The 17,649-nt window shown below is 33.7% G+C and overlaps 1 pseudogene; it reads right to left on the bottom strand.

The window, feature by feature from the left end:
- Positions 1-16,924, bottom strand: part of LOC112933481 (ubiquitin-ribosomal protein eS31 fusion protein-like) — a 76,444-nt pseudogene extending 59,520 nt beyond the window's left edge.
- Positions 16,925-17,649: the final 725 nt, after the last annotated feature.

Genomic DNA, 17,649 nt, shown 5'->3' with positions numbered 1-17,649 from the left:
GCCTGTAAAGCACTTACCAAGTGGTGCATTTTTCACTTCACTGTGTTCCATTGCTATATGTGTACAAAAATGTCCAGGATGACTGATTGCAGGAATATGATAGACATATGGAAAATAGCTTTAACAAAGTCCTAAACTTTATTTTAAACAATAGCAATGAAGATTTAGAAAACTAAAATTTAAAATGCATCACTTCAAGTAGGATTAAAACATGTCAAATAATAAGAATAAATATAACTTAACATGTATATAACTTTTCATAAAAATTTTCTTTTTTTTGGGGATCCCTGGGTGGCGCAGCGGTTTGGCGCCTGCCTTTGGCCCAGGGCGCGATCCTGGAGACCTGGGATCGAGTCCCACGTCGGGCTCCCGGTGCATGGAGCCTGCTTCTCCCTCCGCCTGTGTCTCTGCCTCTCTCTCTCTCTCTGTGACTATCATAAATAAATAAAAAATTAAAAAAAAATTTTTAAAAAAATAAAAAAAAAATTTCTTTTTTCTATGCTGTCATTTTTAATTTTAATAAAATAGATAATTTCATATTACATAGAGAGCAAGTCCATCCACTCATCATTGATAAAATTTTAGAAATATTTTCTATAAAAAGTTTAGTAATTGATTGGGAATGAATCCATTAGAACATGATTTCTATAGGTATAGTGTTCCCATCCTCACCCCCATTCTTATTAATTTTGAGAAAATTTAAAAATACAGAAAAGTACAAAAAATAAGACAAGATATCCATATACCACAATCCAGAATTATCCAGTATTTTGATATATTTACTTGCAGTCTTTTTAGTTTTTAAGAGAAATGGATGTTTATATATTAAAAGATCTCTTAAAAGATCTAAATAATGGATGAATATACCATGCCCACAGCTCAGAGCACTCAACTCACAAAATTTTTAACTTGTTCTAGACAGATTTATAAAACTAGGGAAGTGCAATGATATTCATGGAAGTCTTCTTTTGTTCTTTTTAAAAGACTTATTTATTGGGGTGCCCAGGTGGTTCAGTTGGTTAAGTGTCTACCTCCAGCTCAAGTGGAGATCTCAGTATCCTGGGATTGAGCTCCCTTCCATCCTCCCCCACCCGCCTTGGTCCAACTCCCTGCTCAGTGGGGAGTCTGTCTCTCCCTCTACCTCTGCCCCTCCCCAACTCACCCCCATTTTCATGTGCTCCCTCTCACAAATAAACCAATGAAATCTTTGAAGAAAGATTAAATAAAGATTTTATTGGTTTATTTGAGAGAGGGAGAGATAGCAAGTGGAAGGGAGGGGCAGAGGGAAAGAGGGGAAATAGAGTCCCAAGACTCCTTGCTCAGTGCAGAGGCTTATACTGGCCAATCCCAGGACTCTGAGATCATGAAACCAAGAGTCAGATGCATAAACAACTGCACCACCCACAGGTGCTCCATGGAAGTCTTTTTATGTGTTTGTGTGTTAAAATGTACAATAGATAAGACAAATTATGTGTCAATGCAAAGTATAAAGAATAGCTAAGACAATTATACAGAAAACGATGAAGTTATTAATTTAACTATCAAAACTTCTTATAAAGTGTTAGCAATTAATATAGTATAGTTTTGGTATCAGGATAGGCAGAAAGGCCATTAGGATAAATAGATTGTATAATTCTATTTATAGAAATTGCAAAATACAGAACAAACTAAATTGTAGTGTTTACCAGTGTGTGCTTATTTGGTAAAAGTATAGAGAACATCAAATAAGTATGAATTAAAGTAAGGACATTACTTAATCCAAGAACACAAATGAGATAATGGATGATAATGATATGTAAGTGATGGATCACTAAATTCTACTCCTGAAACTAATATTACACTATATGTTAACTAACTGGAATTTAAATAAAACCTTGAATCAAATCAACAAACAAAATGATATTTTGGTGGTTCCATGTCCTAGTACCATATCACTTCTTTACCTTGATGTTGCTCACTTTCCTGATTGATTATATCACTGAGCAATGATGTCAAAATATCAAATATCTAGAATTAAATCTGGCAAAGGATGTATAAAGCATATTATTAACCATTATTAAATTATACCAATAACAGAAAACTCTTAACCATTATTGATATATATCATGTTTATTAATTTCAGGAATTAATAATATAGAGATATCAGTTCACATTAATCCATACAACCAATATATTTTAATTAAATTTAGTAGGAACTGATAAACTGGTCATAATATTTATGTAAATGTAAATATCAAAATAGCCAGGACACATTTACAGAAATACAAGGTAGTCAGCAAGAATAAAAGCTAAATTAATTGAGACAGTGTCATGTTGATATAAGGATACATGATGTGATCAGTGGAATAGAGATCCCAGAAACAGACCCAAACTTACCTGGGAATTTTGTCTGCAAGATAAAGCGGCAATGCAAAGAAATGCTGTCAGTGAATGGCCCAATAGAAACTGGAGAGCCATGTGGGAAAATTGATGCCTACATCATACATACACAAAAATAACTTTCAAGCAGATGTTATATATAAATTGAAAGGAAAAATAGCTACTAAAATACAATATAGAAGTTTCTGCGTGCTTAAATATATAATAATAGCACCATTTTATTATTTAATGTACCTTGCAAAAATAATTTAGCCAAAGAGATATGAAGAATTGTGGTGATTTGGATTTTTCTTAGCAAACAATGGCATTGCTAGAAACCGAACTGTGAAACTCAGAAAAGTCTATGTCAGAATCACAGTCACAGTAGGACAGAGAGAAGACCACTTAGCAACCACAAAAATAACTAAATGGGTCCCTTTTCTGACTAACCAAATTAAACAGCCACACTTTTAGCCTCTTGTTTAATAGGTAAACCTTCTTAAGAAATCCAATCACTGTATTGTCCTCATTTCTTGACAATACCTAACTGAAAACCATCTCTCTTTTACTTAATCCCTCCTTAAAATCTACTACAATCCCAACTCCTAGAAGAGGTCTCCCCACTCCAATTTTCTGGAGACGTCCTCATATTCCTTGCTACAGTAGGTTTAAATAAACCTAATTTTATTTAAACATAGATATATTCCCTGTAGTCTTTACTTCTTGACTTTAACAACCAACAAGAAAAATGAGACAAAGTATTTGGTCATCTTCATGTCACTGTATGAATGGGTGATTTAATTATGTGACTAGTTTTTATACTTCCAAATTCAAACACATATTATTATAGTATAAAATAGTGCTTTTCATCTCTTATCAAGAACAATGTTAAATAGTTTATTTTAGTAACTACTTAGTGATTTGATCAATGATTGTAATATTAAGCTATAGTTCCCCAAATAAGTTAAGCTTTTAAAAGACACATTTCTGTGACTTAAAAATGTTTGAATTCACAAGAAAACTCATGCCTGCCAAATTACAGATACATATTTAGAATACAATTTGTTGTAATTATATGTCTCCTTAGGGAGAACATGTGTATGCTACAAGAGTATGCCGGCAATCATTTTCAGTGTTCTGATTATACCCTTTATAATGTGCCTTCCTAATTCAGAGGGCAGGCACATTTTTTCTTACTATGTTAATTAGTTTCTCTTCAATAATCCAGATGTTTTGTTTATGTAATTTATTCCTTCCTGTTGACTTTTTAGTAATGAGATTAATCTGTCTGATTTCCCGCCTTCTAGCTCAATATTATGCTTCTATAATCATCTCCTTTAAAATGGGAGTGAAAACCTCATTCTACCAGCGTCTCTATTCTTCAGTCATGGAAAGGTTTTCTTATCTAGGGAAAGAGCACTGAGCATACTTTGTAAAGGTTTTTACATTATTCTCACCTTGTAACTGTACAACAAAAATCTCATCCCAGCACAAACATAGAAATAATGCATAGTGCTATTAGAATAAAATGTAAAATTAGATATTCTCTTCAATATGATTCAATAGTGATGTAAGAATACAAAATCAAGTAAAATGTGTCTATTTCTTCTTTTGCATTTCAAGAACAAGTATCTGTTCATTGCTTGCTGTCCCAGGCCTGTTCCATTTTAGACTCCCTCCTTTTACTCATGAACTCCTATTTCATAAGCATCTCCAGGCTCATAGAAGAATGAGCTACATAAGACTTTTAACCAAACACACAACTAAAAGTAATAGTGGTTCATTTCTGCAATGATATTTCAAGGTATATATGGTTTAACTAGTATAGTTTTAGTTAACTTGTCTAAGATCTTTAATGGGAATATACACAAGGAAATTCTAAATATGAACATATGTCAAACAATTATTTTTAAAGATTTTATTTATTTATTTATTTATTTATTTATTTATTTATTTGACAGAGAGAGAGCAAGTGAGCACAGCAGGGGGAGAAGCAGAGGGAGAGGGAGAAGCAGGCTCCTTGCTAAGCAGGGAGCCGGACGTGATGCTCAATCCCAAGCTCCTGGGATCATGACATGAGCCAAAGGCAAATGCTTAACTGACTGAGCCACCCAGGCACCCCTACCATCAAATAGTTAAAAGTTATTTGGGTTGGAATCTGTCATTTAAAGTTTCTAAGATATGACTCTCTAGATTTACATAACAAGCAACCCTCAATCTGTACTCCTTAACAATATCTTCTATATTTAACCTACTTTATAATTAAATTATTTTATTTTTTTAATTTGAATTTAATAAAAAGGGAAATATTTTTTAAAAAGAAATATTAGGAGCATAGTAATTTCTAGGCTCTTCAAACATATTTCTATGCTTTCCAAACATAATTTAATTATATTTTCAGCACTGGGCTTAGTAATTTTTTTCTCTTCAAAATGCCTTATTACAATACATCAACATCATCTTTTAATGATTGCTATTCCAGAATGTATTTAAATATTTTTTTTAAATAATCATTGATAATCCTTGTTTATATATACTACCTTTAGCTGCTACATGGTAAATTTTACATCACTATAAAATTATAGATATATAATAGATATATAATAGATAGATCTATATAGATATAGATCATTATATCTAACTCTCAAAAATATTTCTTTGATTTTGATGGAAAATGTAAATCCTATCAATTACTGTTTGGGGAAAGAATGTAATACATGTATTTTATATTATGTTGTTCTATATTATATTGTGCATTATTTTTTTTAATTTTTTTTATTTATTTATGATAGTCATCACAGAGAGAGAGAGAGGCAGAGACATAGGCAGAGGGAGAAGCAGGCTCCATGCACGGGGAGCCCGATGTGGGACTCGATCCCAGGTCTCCAGGATGGCGCCTTGGGCCAAAGGCAGGCGCCAAACCGCTGCACCACCCAGGGATCCCCTATATTGTGCATTATTACATGTTATATATCATTTGCCATGTATTTATAACATATAAATGTTAAATATATATTGTGTGAAATTTAGGAATATGTTACAGCTACCAGATAATCTTTGGTTTCATGCATATTCTTGTCTCTCTCCTCTTCTCTATCTCCACTATCTCTTCATCTGTCTCTTGTTAAAACACACCATTTACAATTTAATATGTTCCTCCAGATTTTATAGCTGTACAATGTATATCATATATATGACAGGAGGAAGCATACAATAATTATAAGTGTGTGCGAGTGAATAAGAGTAATTAATAATAATTAATAAGAGACACATTGTGATGCTTAATTTTATATGTCGGTGTGGCTGGTGCTCAATTTAGAGTCAAACTAGGTTAAATGTCACTGTGAAAACAGAGATGATTAATATCATGGTCAGTTTCATTATCTTCCATAAAGTAGGTAGGCTTCATTCAATTAGTTGAAGGTCTTAAGAGCAAAGAATGAAGTTGCCTAAAGAAGGAATTGTGTCTCAAGCCTGAAATATAAAAATCACACTTGAGTTTCAAGCTTAATGGCCTGCCCTGTGGATGTTGGTCTATAACTCTACTCTCCCTCTCTCTATCTATGCTTTGCATAAGTTGTGAGGAGGTGGACATCATCTTCAGTCTCTTGGTGATGATCAGAAAAATATGTATCTGGGAGGTTCCCAGGCTCAAAATCTTTCTTGTCTTGTGTCACTCAGCAGATATGTGTTACCTGTAGCTCTCTGGGAAGGCAGAGACCCCGCCTTGGGTTCATAAAAAAAAAAAAAAAAAAAAAAAAAAAAAAAAGATAGACCAAATATTTCATTCTTAAAACATCAAGAAAGTCAGAGTAGTAGAATAGTGAAAACAAGATTGAGTCAATAAGTTTGAAGTTACAATGGATTTGAGGAATTATTTCAGTATTTTAGTGATGTTTCTGGTGATTATTAGAGAATTCGAGATTTTGGAGTTTACTGCAAACAATTTAATTATGTGACTTTGGGACCAAGTGTCAGCAGTAAGAGGCTGAAAAGAAAACAACCCTAGAAGCACAGAGACTAAGAAATTATAATACCAAGGGTTGAAAAAGATATGCATATGGGTAGTTGGTATAGTTACATCTCTCACTTTTGCATGTGATGTCTTCTGGATTTCCTGTCTGACTTAGGAAGACTTCTACACACTAAGTCTTAAACCATTATTTCATACCCCTTGTATTTTCATTTAGTTTTTGTTACTTTCAGATATTAAGTAACTCCAGTTTATTTTTATATATGTTATGAAGTAGAAATTTAACACAAATTATTGTTACAAATAGATTTTAGAACTCTTTAAAAATTGCAGATCTTTGGATGGTAAATACTGTTTACCAAATTATTCAAATAAATATGTTCATTTACTCTTTAGAAAGAATACAAAGAGTTTAGAAAAAAACCACATTATTTAGGAGGATGTGATAAACTCTTCTTTCAACATAGCCACTCATTTCATGAGAAATTTGCATAATTATGTTATTTTCTCAGATTTGGTTGAAACTTTTTACCTGGTCTTTGCAAATAAAAATAATTGAAATATACTTCTGATGGCAGACAGCTAAAAGTTTTGTCCTCAAAGTTAACAATAAAGTCTTTTTTTTTAGTAAGAGAATACTGAAATTATAGTTTAAATGGTTTAAACAACTCACAAAAATATTATAATTTTGCTTTGGGAAAGGATGGATTATCTTGCAGCAGATCAACTATCCTAAAGTGAATAGCAGCAGAAGCCAGTTAATAAGAAAAATTGATTAAAAAAAATCTAAATTAAATATACTCAAAGGCATCAGACATCCTCAAGGCAGCAAGGACTTTTTTTTTTTTTTGAGTAAATACTATTTTAAAATCCTATTTTACAGATGAGAAGTCCAAAGTGCAGAAAGGTTAAACAACTTGACTAAGGATGTAAGCTAATAAGTGACAGATTTAGAATTTGTTTTTCTTTTTTTTGGGGGGGGGGAGGTTGTATATTTTTTTTATTGGAGTTCTATTTGCCAACATATAACACCCAGTGCTCATCCCATCAAGTGCCCCCCCTCAGTGCCCGTCACCCAGTCACCCCATCCCCCCCACCCAGCTCCCTTTCCACCACCCCTTGTTCGTTTCCCAGAGTTAGGAGTCTCTCATGTTCTGTCTCCCTTTCTGATATTTCCCACTCATTTTCTCTCCTTTCCCCTATAATCCCTTTCAGTATTTTTTATATTCCCCAAATGAATGAGACCATATAATGTTTGTCCTTCTCTGATTGACTTACTTCACTCAGCATAATACCCTCCAGTTCCACCCATGTTGAAGCAAATGGTGGGTATTCATCGTTTCTAATGGCTGAGTAAATACAACTGGGAGAAGCCAGGAGTTGTGCAGGAATCTGGGATGACTCTCTGCAGCACCTATTCCCCTCAGGGCATTTTCCAATTTTGAGAACAGAGTCAAGGGTAAGGATTACAGCACAGTGCCTGGGGAATAGACTAATAAATAGAGAAAAAGAGATCTTGTAACAGTTGTTTAGGCCCAAAAGGCAACAGATAGATACTTGAGGGACCTGAATCACAGTGCAGTTTGGACATATAGGTATCAGAGCTGTAGAACATCCAGGTTCAGCTGGAGCTAGACTAGAAGGCTTTGGGACTAGAGGTGAACCAGAGACTGGAACCTTCCCCAAACTATAATACAACTTTTACTCATTTGAATTTGGATTGAACTAAGATGATTAGTCACTCTTTCTAGGAAAGGTAAAGATAAATCCTCTGTGTAGAAAAAAAAAATCACCCAGAGACTGTATTGAATTTTAAAATATGGCCTGGCATTCACTGAAAACATCTTACCCATGGCATGAGAGAACGCCAAGTGACCTAAAGCCAAGAAAATAAGCAAACAAAACTACCTAGTGGTCCTACACTTAGGGATTTGTAGACACATCTTTAAAGTGGTTATGGTTAAAATGTGTAGAAAAATAGGGAAAATACGTAAAAAATAGAAATGAAGGGCAACCCGGGTGGCTCAGCAGTTTAGCACCACCTTCAGCCCAGGGCCTAACCCTGAAGACCCAGGATCGAGTCCCACGTTGGGCTCCCTGCATGGATCCTGCTTCTCCCTCTGCCTGTGTCTCTGCCTCTTTCTCTCTCTCTCTCTGTGTGTCTCTCATGAATACATAAATAAAACCTTAAAAAAATAGAAATGAAGATGGTTTATAGCAACAGAAAATCAAAATATGCCAAAAAAATCCAAATACACATTGTAGACCCAGAAAATACAGTAATCCAAAACAGTGCTTGATGGATTTAACCATGGATAGCAGAACAAAATATCAGTAAACTGAAAGATCAGAAAAATATCTGGGTAGAAGCACAGATATGGAAAGGATACAAATGGGGGGAGGGAGCATGTAATATAGATATAAGGGAAAGGGAAAAAGTCTTTCATAGTATTAAATAAAGTCCCAGAGGAAGAAAAAAAGAGAGAGAATGAGACTGAGGTAGTCACTGAGAAGGTAGTCACTGAAAGTTTTCAAAAATTCACCAATAATCAATTAGAATATATACAAAGAAAACCAGAGGCAAGGAGAAATATCTTCTAAGCAAGGGAAACATATATGTTACTTTTAAAGAACAAAAATACAATTGAAAACTAAATTTCAGAAATGTCACTAATCATAGGTTAATGAACATCTTTATTTTTTTTTAAGGATTTTATTTATTTGAGAAAAAGAGACAGCCGTGAGCAGGGGGGGAGGGGAAGCAGCCTCCCTGCTGAGCAGGAGCCCTATGAGGGACTCCATCCCAGGACCCTGGGATCATGACCTGAGCGGAAGGCAGATGCTTAATCGACTAAACCACCCAGGCGCCCCCTGGGGTGGTTTACATGTTTAAAGTATATTGTATAAAAGAACTGTATACCCCCCACAAAAGATGTCTTTCAAAAATGAAGTCAAAATAAAGACATGTTCAGCCAAACAAAAGCTGGAAGTTTTCCACACCAATAGATACACACTAAAAAGAAAGCCTATGGAGAATCCTTTAGGAAGAAATAAAATAATCTCAGATCAAAGTATGAAAATGCAAGAAGAGAATTTAAGGTAAATACAAGCATAAACATAAACAAATATTGAGATAAATAAATATTAAATGTAAAAGAAAACTACTAATAGAATCAGTAATGTTATGTTGGGTTCAACATAAATGTATAATTAAAGAATATGGCTGTGTCTGAGAGATAGTAAGTGGTAACTAAGTAATTTTTAACTAAGAATTCTCTTTATAGTAAATACATAGAGAATAGTAAAATTAAAAATCTGTCAGTACAATAGAGGAAAATAATTTGAATAACCAGAGAATATCAATCCTACATGACTCTCAGCCATGACTAATTTTGAAATGACTGAGGTATATGCATGGCTTCTTGGAGCCTAAAAATTAAAATGTATAGCAACCTCTGTAGGGATTTGAATTTTTATCCACATCTAATAAAACTTTTCTATTAGTATGTTTTCATTAGACACCTTTGGATGTGTATGTGTGACAATCACTTACATTTTCTCCTATATAACATCAATTAAGGATTTTTCTCCTCCTGAAGTCTATTTTAATCCTGAGAATTATTTTTTGATCCAATACCTTCTCTTTTTACATCTTTTAAGCTACATCGTTATCTTTATTAGAATGAATAGCTAGAACTGATCTTATTATCACAAGTTTTCAGAAAATCTGACAGTTGATAACTAGAAGGAGATTATATTAATTTACTTGCCATCGGCTTTTGACATAACTATTTCTTTAGCATTTTACCTCTTATTAAAGGAAGGAAAGCCAAAGCTGGATAATGGGGCTTTCATTAGTTTTCTCTCTAAGGCCAATGATAAAGACTCTTGTCATAATATCTCTAGGTTTTAAAAACTCATAGACTTAACCCAATTCCTTTCCTCCTAAATCACATCTTTGATACTGAGTAATGCCAATTTTACTATGCTATACTGTATTGTTTTATCAGATTGCCCCTCCAGAGAAAAAAATGAGTATTATTTAAGAGCTTCTTGATATTTCTAATTAAATAAGGGTATTGTCAAACAAGTTTGTGATTGTGTAATACATTGTATCCATGTATAATACATTGTATAATATGATACATTGCATGCTAGTGTTTGATGTAAAGAGACTATTAAAGAGCATAGGATTCTATTTGCTAAACTAAAGCCAAACATGACTAGTAAGTTTCATGGTATCACAGGTATGCCTCAAATTGTACTCTTTCTGCACTTTTGAGATTGATTGGCTAAAATGTCTCTTGATTCCATGAGATATTTGCATTTTACATCTCCCAGTTACAAGCTTAGATCTTGGGTTTCAGAGTTTAATACTTGTTAACTATCTACTATTTCTGTGAATTTGGATAATAAATTTCCGACTTCTTAATCCTGAATCCACATCAGAATACAGTCAGGTAAATAAATATACATATATATCTTTCAAGATATCAAAGACATTCCTCAGTATATTTAAAATATTTTCCTAAGTATATTAAAATATTTTAATTTCAAATATAAGGTATTGAACAAAAGATGTTATTTTCAAGAGAACTGTGGTATCCTAGCACTGTAACTGGTTTGTCTAGTAGCAATCTGACTCTAGTAGAATGGGAAAAAAAAATTAAAGAGAGAAAACTAAGTGTGGAATTAAAGTTATAAAGAGGGGTGGAACAGAACTAGTACATAAATACCAGCAATTAAAAAATAATTCATATTTATAAAGCTTCCACAAATAATCACTTGCCACTCAAAATATGGGAAATTCCACTGTATGTATGAGTATTTATACATAAAATTTGGGCCATTGGGACTAGTTTGTGGATATTGTTGTTTTTAAAATATTAGCCCAGAATTGTGGCATCTTCTGCTTACAGAAGGATGTAGTTGAGATAGTAGAAAAATGCTCCTACTGCAAAACTAGTAAGAAATAGATAAAATTACATATCTGTATAAAAATACATATAATTATGTTAATAAATTGATAAATATTGCATATTATATATATAATTGTATATAAATTTATAAACATTAACATATATAGAAAGTTATTTATATATGTATATATTATAAATATATATTTGTATATTTTTACTTATGGCTAAACACATCCAACATCTGTGGAAGAAAACACTGTAAATCAATTAATTAGTGTTCCAAGGAAATGAGAATACTCCTGAAAATTAAACATTATAATACATTAAATCTTAATTTAAAATCCTGGAGGTAGGGACACCTGGGTGTCTCAGTGGTTTGGTGTCTGCCTTCAGCCCAGGGCATGATCCTGAAGACCCAGGATCGAGTCCCACATTGGGCTCCCTGCATGGAGTCTGCTTCTCTCTCTGCCTAGTCTCTGCCTCTCTCTCTGTGTCTCTCATGAATAAATTAATAAAATCTTAAAAATAAATAGATGATAGATGATAGATAGATAGATAGATAGATAGATAGATAGATAGATAGATGATAGATATATAGATAAAATAAAAACCTGGAGGTAATACCTGAAAAACAAAATGAATAAATAAAATCATTAAAAAAAAAAAAAGAGCCAAAATTAAGACTGGCAGTTAGCTTTACAAAGAAATTACAGAGCCGAAAGAAAATTTTTAAAAATGTTTAAAATGAGAGAAGAAAAGAAAAATTTTCCCACGTGAATTCTCTAATGTTTTTCAAAATAAGCCCCAAACTATTACATTTTAGAATCAACAAAAGTTGAAAGAACTAACTGTCCGTAGACTTGCATTAAAAGAAATACTAAGGAAAATTCTTCAAGATGAAGGAAACATGATTCCAGCTAGACTTTAAAAGGAATGATGATGGCTAAAGAGATAAAAATGTGAATGATTATAAAAACATATTCTGTTGAAAACCATAATAGTAATAACAATAGTCTAATATGTAACTATTTGTAAAATCAAAATACCTACTAATAATGGCACAAAAGTCAGAGTAAAAATAAGCTGAAATATTTTAATGACTTTCCATTTTTCATTAAATGTTCAGAATAAAAATAAATAAATAAAAAATGTTCAGAATACAACATTCAAGTAGCCACTAATATGTCTACTGTCGATTATAGAGTATCATAAATCAATATATAACACGTTAATGAGAAAAATGAAATTCTTCAAAGGAAGTCTTGATTAATCCAAAATAAAGCTGAGAAAAACCCCAGAAAGAACAAAGAATAGCTGCAGCAAATAGAAACTAGAAGAAAGCTGACAGACTTTAACCATAGCATTAATCTCATGAAATGTAAAGATTCTGAGTTATTCTAAATATTATGTTCCAGGATTATAAAAAAGTAATCATCAGAATGAAAATCTAATCTAAGTCGATGTTTCTTAATAACAGATGACATAGTTAGAGTTACAGAAACTCCCATAGCTTGCAAATGCATCAGGAAAAAGCTGATGTGCCCAGCTCACAGTAGAGATGAGAGGAAGAAGACTTGATGACAAGAAGCATACCACGGTAAAGAGGACATATCACATGACAAAGGCTCATTTCATGAGTAAGATAAAATAATTCTTAATCTATATATTCTCAAGAATATGACTTTTACAAAGGAAAACTGACAGAACTGATAACAAGAATTAGAAAATATATATTTAATTACTGTTGGTGATTTTAACACACCTTTCTCATTAACATTAAACAATCTGGAAAAAATCAGCAGAGATGTAGCCAATCTGACAAACATAACAAACAAATTTGTAACTGACAGCTAACTAACATGACACTCGAAATCTGTTAATCATATATTAATTTCAAAATCACCAGTTGCTGGACCATAGAGAAAGTCCCAACACTTTTTAAAGTTACATGATCGTACAGAGCACATTCTCTGACCCTAGTGGGAATGAAGTTGGAAACTAATAACAAACAAGAAGATAATTAGATTCTTACCGCAAATATTTAGAAATTAAGCAACTCATATGCACATACTTTTACATATGTCTGGAGCAAAGAAAAAAATCACCAGAACACGTAGGAAATAGTTGGAAATGAATTTGAATTGTATTGAAAGCCTGCCATTTCAAACCATATGGAATGCAGCTACTAATCGCCCATAACAAGAAATTCGGGGCCAGTTTTAGTAAGGTTGCTGTAAGTTTTTGTGACAGGTTTCTACATGGGTAAATGTTGGACTTTCTCTTCCGTAAATATATAAAGTGGAATTGCTCGGTTGTATGCTGCACTAATCACACTGAGCTGAAGGGAGAAACAACTGATAAGACTCCACAGGATTTAGCATCTTTAAACCAGGCTACTTGTTTTACTTCCTCTGATAACCAATCATAAGAAGGAGTACATTCAAAGGGTACCCCGTCACATGTTCTTCAACATAAATCTCCATATAATGTGGAAACACTACTATGAATCTTTTTTTCTGCTGGACTAATGCTTTGACATAGCCTAGGAACTAATGGTAAGTTCAGTGTCAAAATAATTGTATGTTCCTCCATAAGATAATCAAATTCAAATAAAGCCCAACAGTAGGCCATTCAAATGCGAGTGTAACTTAAACATCAGGTTACTTTTTAGTCTAAAATCCCAGTGGTCACCACTGGGAGTCAAGCAGGTTTCTGTCAAAGGCTCAAATCAGCATGATTGAGCATAACAGACACTTCCAATATCATTTGAGCATGGACGGCCAAAGGTACCAAAGGGATTGATTGTGCAATATCTCTTTGAAACATTAACAAAGCCTTTTGTTCAGAGCCTTCTTATATTCAGTTCTTTCCCTGGTAACTTTGTGAACAGCAGCTAATAAAATTCCCAGATGTGCTATGTGATTTCTCCAGAAACCAGCATCTTAATCAATACCTTTGGAGCTGTCAGGGACAATATGTTTTTTGTTGTTGAAAGAATGTTTCTATTAACTTCAATCAAAGTTACATAAGAATCTTCCACATTTGTTGGGAGATGTACTTTGGTCAGATTAATCAGCACCAGCATTCATCAATCCCTATGAAGTATCTTCAGATCCTCAATCCGTTTTATCCATACCCATGCAAATTGTCTTAGGTTCTCTACTGAGAATTACAGCCACAGCTCTTGCATCCTGTCACTGGGGTCTTAATCCTCTCCTTTGCCTTGTACCCATTTTAGTAACCATGAGTTCTAAAAAATAAGTTTCTCCTTTTTGACATCCTCATATTTCAAAGTTAGAATAACATATTAAAAATCTTTAACACTTTGAGAGGTTGTGAGGACAGTGAGATTACCTAATGTCTTATGGAGATCCGTTAAAATTTTAGTCATTTCACAAGTGTTCAAATGGCTGGTTAGCAATAAATGAAAAAAGGAGAAGATAAATTAATAATATTAAACACTCTCCCATCATTCATCCCCATTCGTTGGAGCTGGACAAAGAGATTGGCAACAAACTTCTCACATTATCCTCCCTACTTATTATCCTCCCCAAACTCTTATTATCCTCCCCAAAACCAAAACCTCTTAAGAGCTAAGTTGAAACCTCTTTTATCACAGCATCAAGAATCACTTGGATCAAAGACATAGAATTAGGGGAAACTTTACTTGCATCATATAGAAACCCCAAAGTTGACCACATTTTCAATATTTCAGCAGCCTTAGAAAAAAATAATCTACCAGTTTCAAAAGGTACAATTGGAGACATATCACGTTTCAACTCTACTTTTATCTAGTTCAGTTGGGATTTTTTCCCACCTATCTATATTTCTGCAAAGACTGCACCTAACTGTGGACCCTGAAAAAGACAGAACAAGCTCTTCTCTTTGACAATATCTATGGTAAGGGAAAGAAGTTCCTTATCACTGATATATAAAATCCGGTTCAAGAGAGGCTCAGTAAAAATATTTCAGCAGGAAGTTGCTTATAGAGGTCTACAAATAACTATTGCCTGGATATTCCTCTATTTCAGTAGTTTTTTGTTTAATTAGCTGTACTTGTAAACTATACAATCTTTTTATTAATTACCAATCAGATAGGATCACATACATATCATGAGAGCATCTGCCCCTTTCAGGACATATCTTTCCCCTTTTAGACTGAATTACTAGCCATAACAAGTGAGTCTATAAGCCTGGAGCTGTTCCTCTTTTCCTATCCATTTCACCAAAACAGACAAAAGCAGACAATGTACATCATTTTTAGTTCATTTTCTCTTTGATTTTTGTTTTCTAATGCATTTAGCTATCTCCCCAGCCATGAATTTGCCACCAGCAAGTACCACTAATATGTGTCCATTGATCATAGTGCTTGAGTAACCTCAAACCAAGGGGGTTCACGAAGTGTCCATAGGCTCATGAGACATATTGTCTTGCAGTTTACTTTACTTGTAATGTCTTTGTCTGACTTTGAAATCATGGTACTATTGGCATTATAAAATGATTTTTTCATCTTCTTTTATTATTTGGACTACTCTATAACAATAACAGCAAACTGATTACCTTTGAACATTAGTGACTGGGAGAAAACACAAAAGACGTCTTTTGAGATGCTGATACTGTTTTATATTTGATCTTGGTAGTAGATATATTGCAAAGTTTGCATTGTATCTTATGATCTGTATACTTTCCTATGTTATATAGCAATAAATATTTTAGAAAATATCAACCTAAGTCATCCATTTCAGGGTTAACTTTTTTATTTTCACCAGGATATCTTACTACCTCAAAAGCCACTCTACATAGGACAAAAACTTTTCTGTCCTGTCAGATTCAAATCTACTAAGCCTCAGACTCTATTTCCATCAAAATTTCTTTAACTTAGACAAACCTCACAACGTCCTACATATCTAGAAAATCTTTCCTGAACAGGCTATTTGGTATTTATAAAATTATGGAGAATATTCTTCTTTCCATAAAATCCAGATGCCAGGCTTATGACTACGGCTTATGGGCAAACCTCTATAAACACTAACTTAGCCAGCCAGAAGGACACTGTGTCTGCCTCTTGACTTGAGCGGAGACATTTCTTATAAGTTATATGCCCCTTCCTGGAGCCCACATAATTAATCTGGATCAATGTTGACTCATTTCAGAGGAATGAAAATATTCCACCAGTAGACACAAGATCTATCTACAGTGTAGAGTCTTGAGAGATCACAAAAGGTTTTTTATCATGTTGAGTGCCTCCTCATTTATACGGAAAAATATTATTCCCTTTTAATTTTAATATTATTATCTCTAAAACTGAAGCTTAGGTTAAGAAAGTATGTCTCACTTTTTGGTTATTCTTAATCACTGCACAAGTAAAAAGATCTTTTAATTGTACCTGTTCTCATATGCCCAAATGTCCTTAGTGTTTAATCACTTCTGCCCCAACCCAGCATCTCAATAGTAGGCTTACATCCAAGTTTTTCTATTCTATATGCAAGAACACCTGTTTCATGACTAAAAATTGTGCTTACAGATGCATACCCTCACTGAAAGTTTCCCTCAGCTTTTTTGCCAAAAAGCAGGCCCATGCTGCGGACACCACCCTGTCACGGAAGGGCTGTTGGTTCCTATGGATTTGGAGGAGAGGAATCTTTGCTCTCCTGAATCCTCGCTGTCCCTCCATCATATCGTGTCACTCTTTACTCTTCCTAATCACTGTTTTCCATCCACTGTATATTTAGCCCTAATTCCTTGTTTGCAATATGTTTGTTCAAGATGAAACTAGCAATCATGTGAATGAATTCTACCTGCCATCTCCATGACCTCATCAATCCTTAACACTTTAGCTCAACTACACCTTAACTTCCCAATTCCCTGTAATTTGCTGACATTTTTTGCTATCCAAATCATTGTACCTTGTACAATGAATTGTAATTGTTATAAGCTCTAACATTATAATATTAAACTCTGTATTAATAAACTCTGATATTATAAATCCCTTTCCTTTATCCCTAATGCTCATTTACTCCTATTTATTCATGTCCTTCCTCATAGATATGCTAGATTGTACAGTGTCAATGTGATTGACCTGGGAACATTTCCTAGAATCTCCCTTCCTGTATAGTTCTGGGTTGGAATTGACATGAGAAGAAGTGGAATTTAGAAGATAGATGTGAAGCTGTAGACCTCACTCTCAGGAGATCATTGCCATCAGAAATGTTGATGGACAGATAGAGACCTTGGTCTTACTTAGTCTTTTATCAGTTTCACTGTTGGTCTTAATTAACGGTGGCTCCAGGCTCACAACCAAAGTGCAATAACTACACAGAGGCAACACGCCAGTTTTCCTAGGACTGAAGAGGTTCTTTAGATATGAGACTTTTGGTGCTAAAACTGGAAGTCTTAGGA

Source organism: Vulpes vulpes, chromosome 6 (genome assembly GCF_048418805.1).
Source record: "Vulpes vulpes isolate BD-2025 chromosome 6, VulVul3, whole genome shotgun sequence".
In the NCBI taxonomy this organism is placed as follows: Eukaryota; Metazoa; Chordata; class Mammalia; order Carnivora; family Canidae; genus Vulpes; species Vulpes vulpes.
This window is presented reverse-complemented; position numbering and strand designations above follow the sequence as displayed.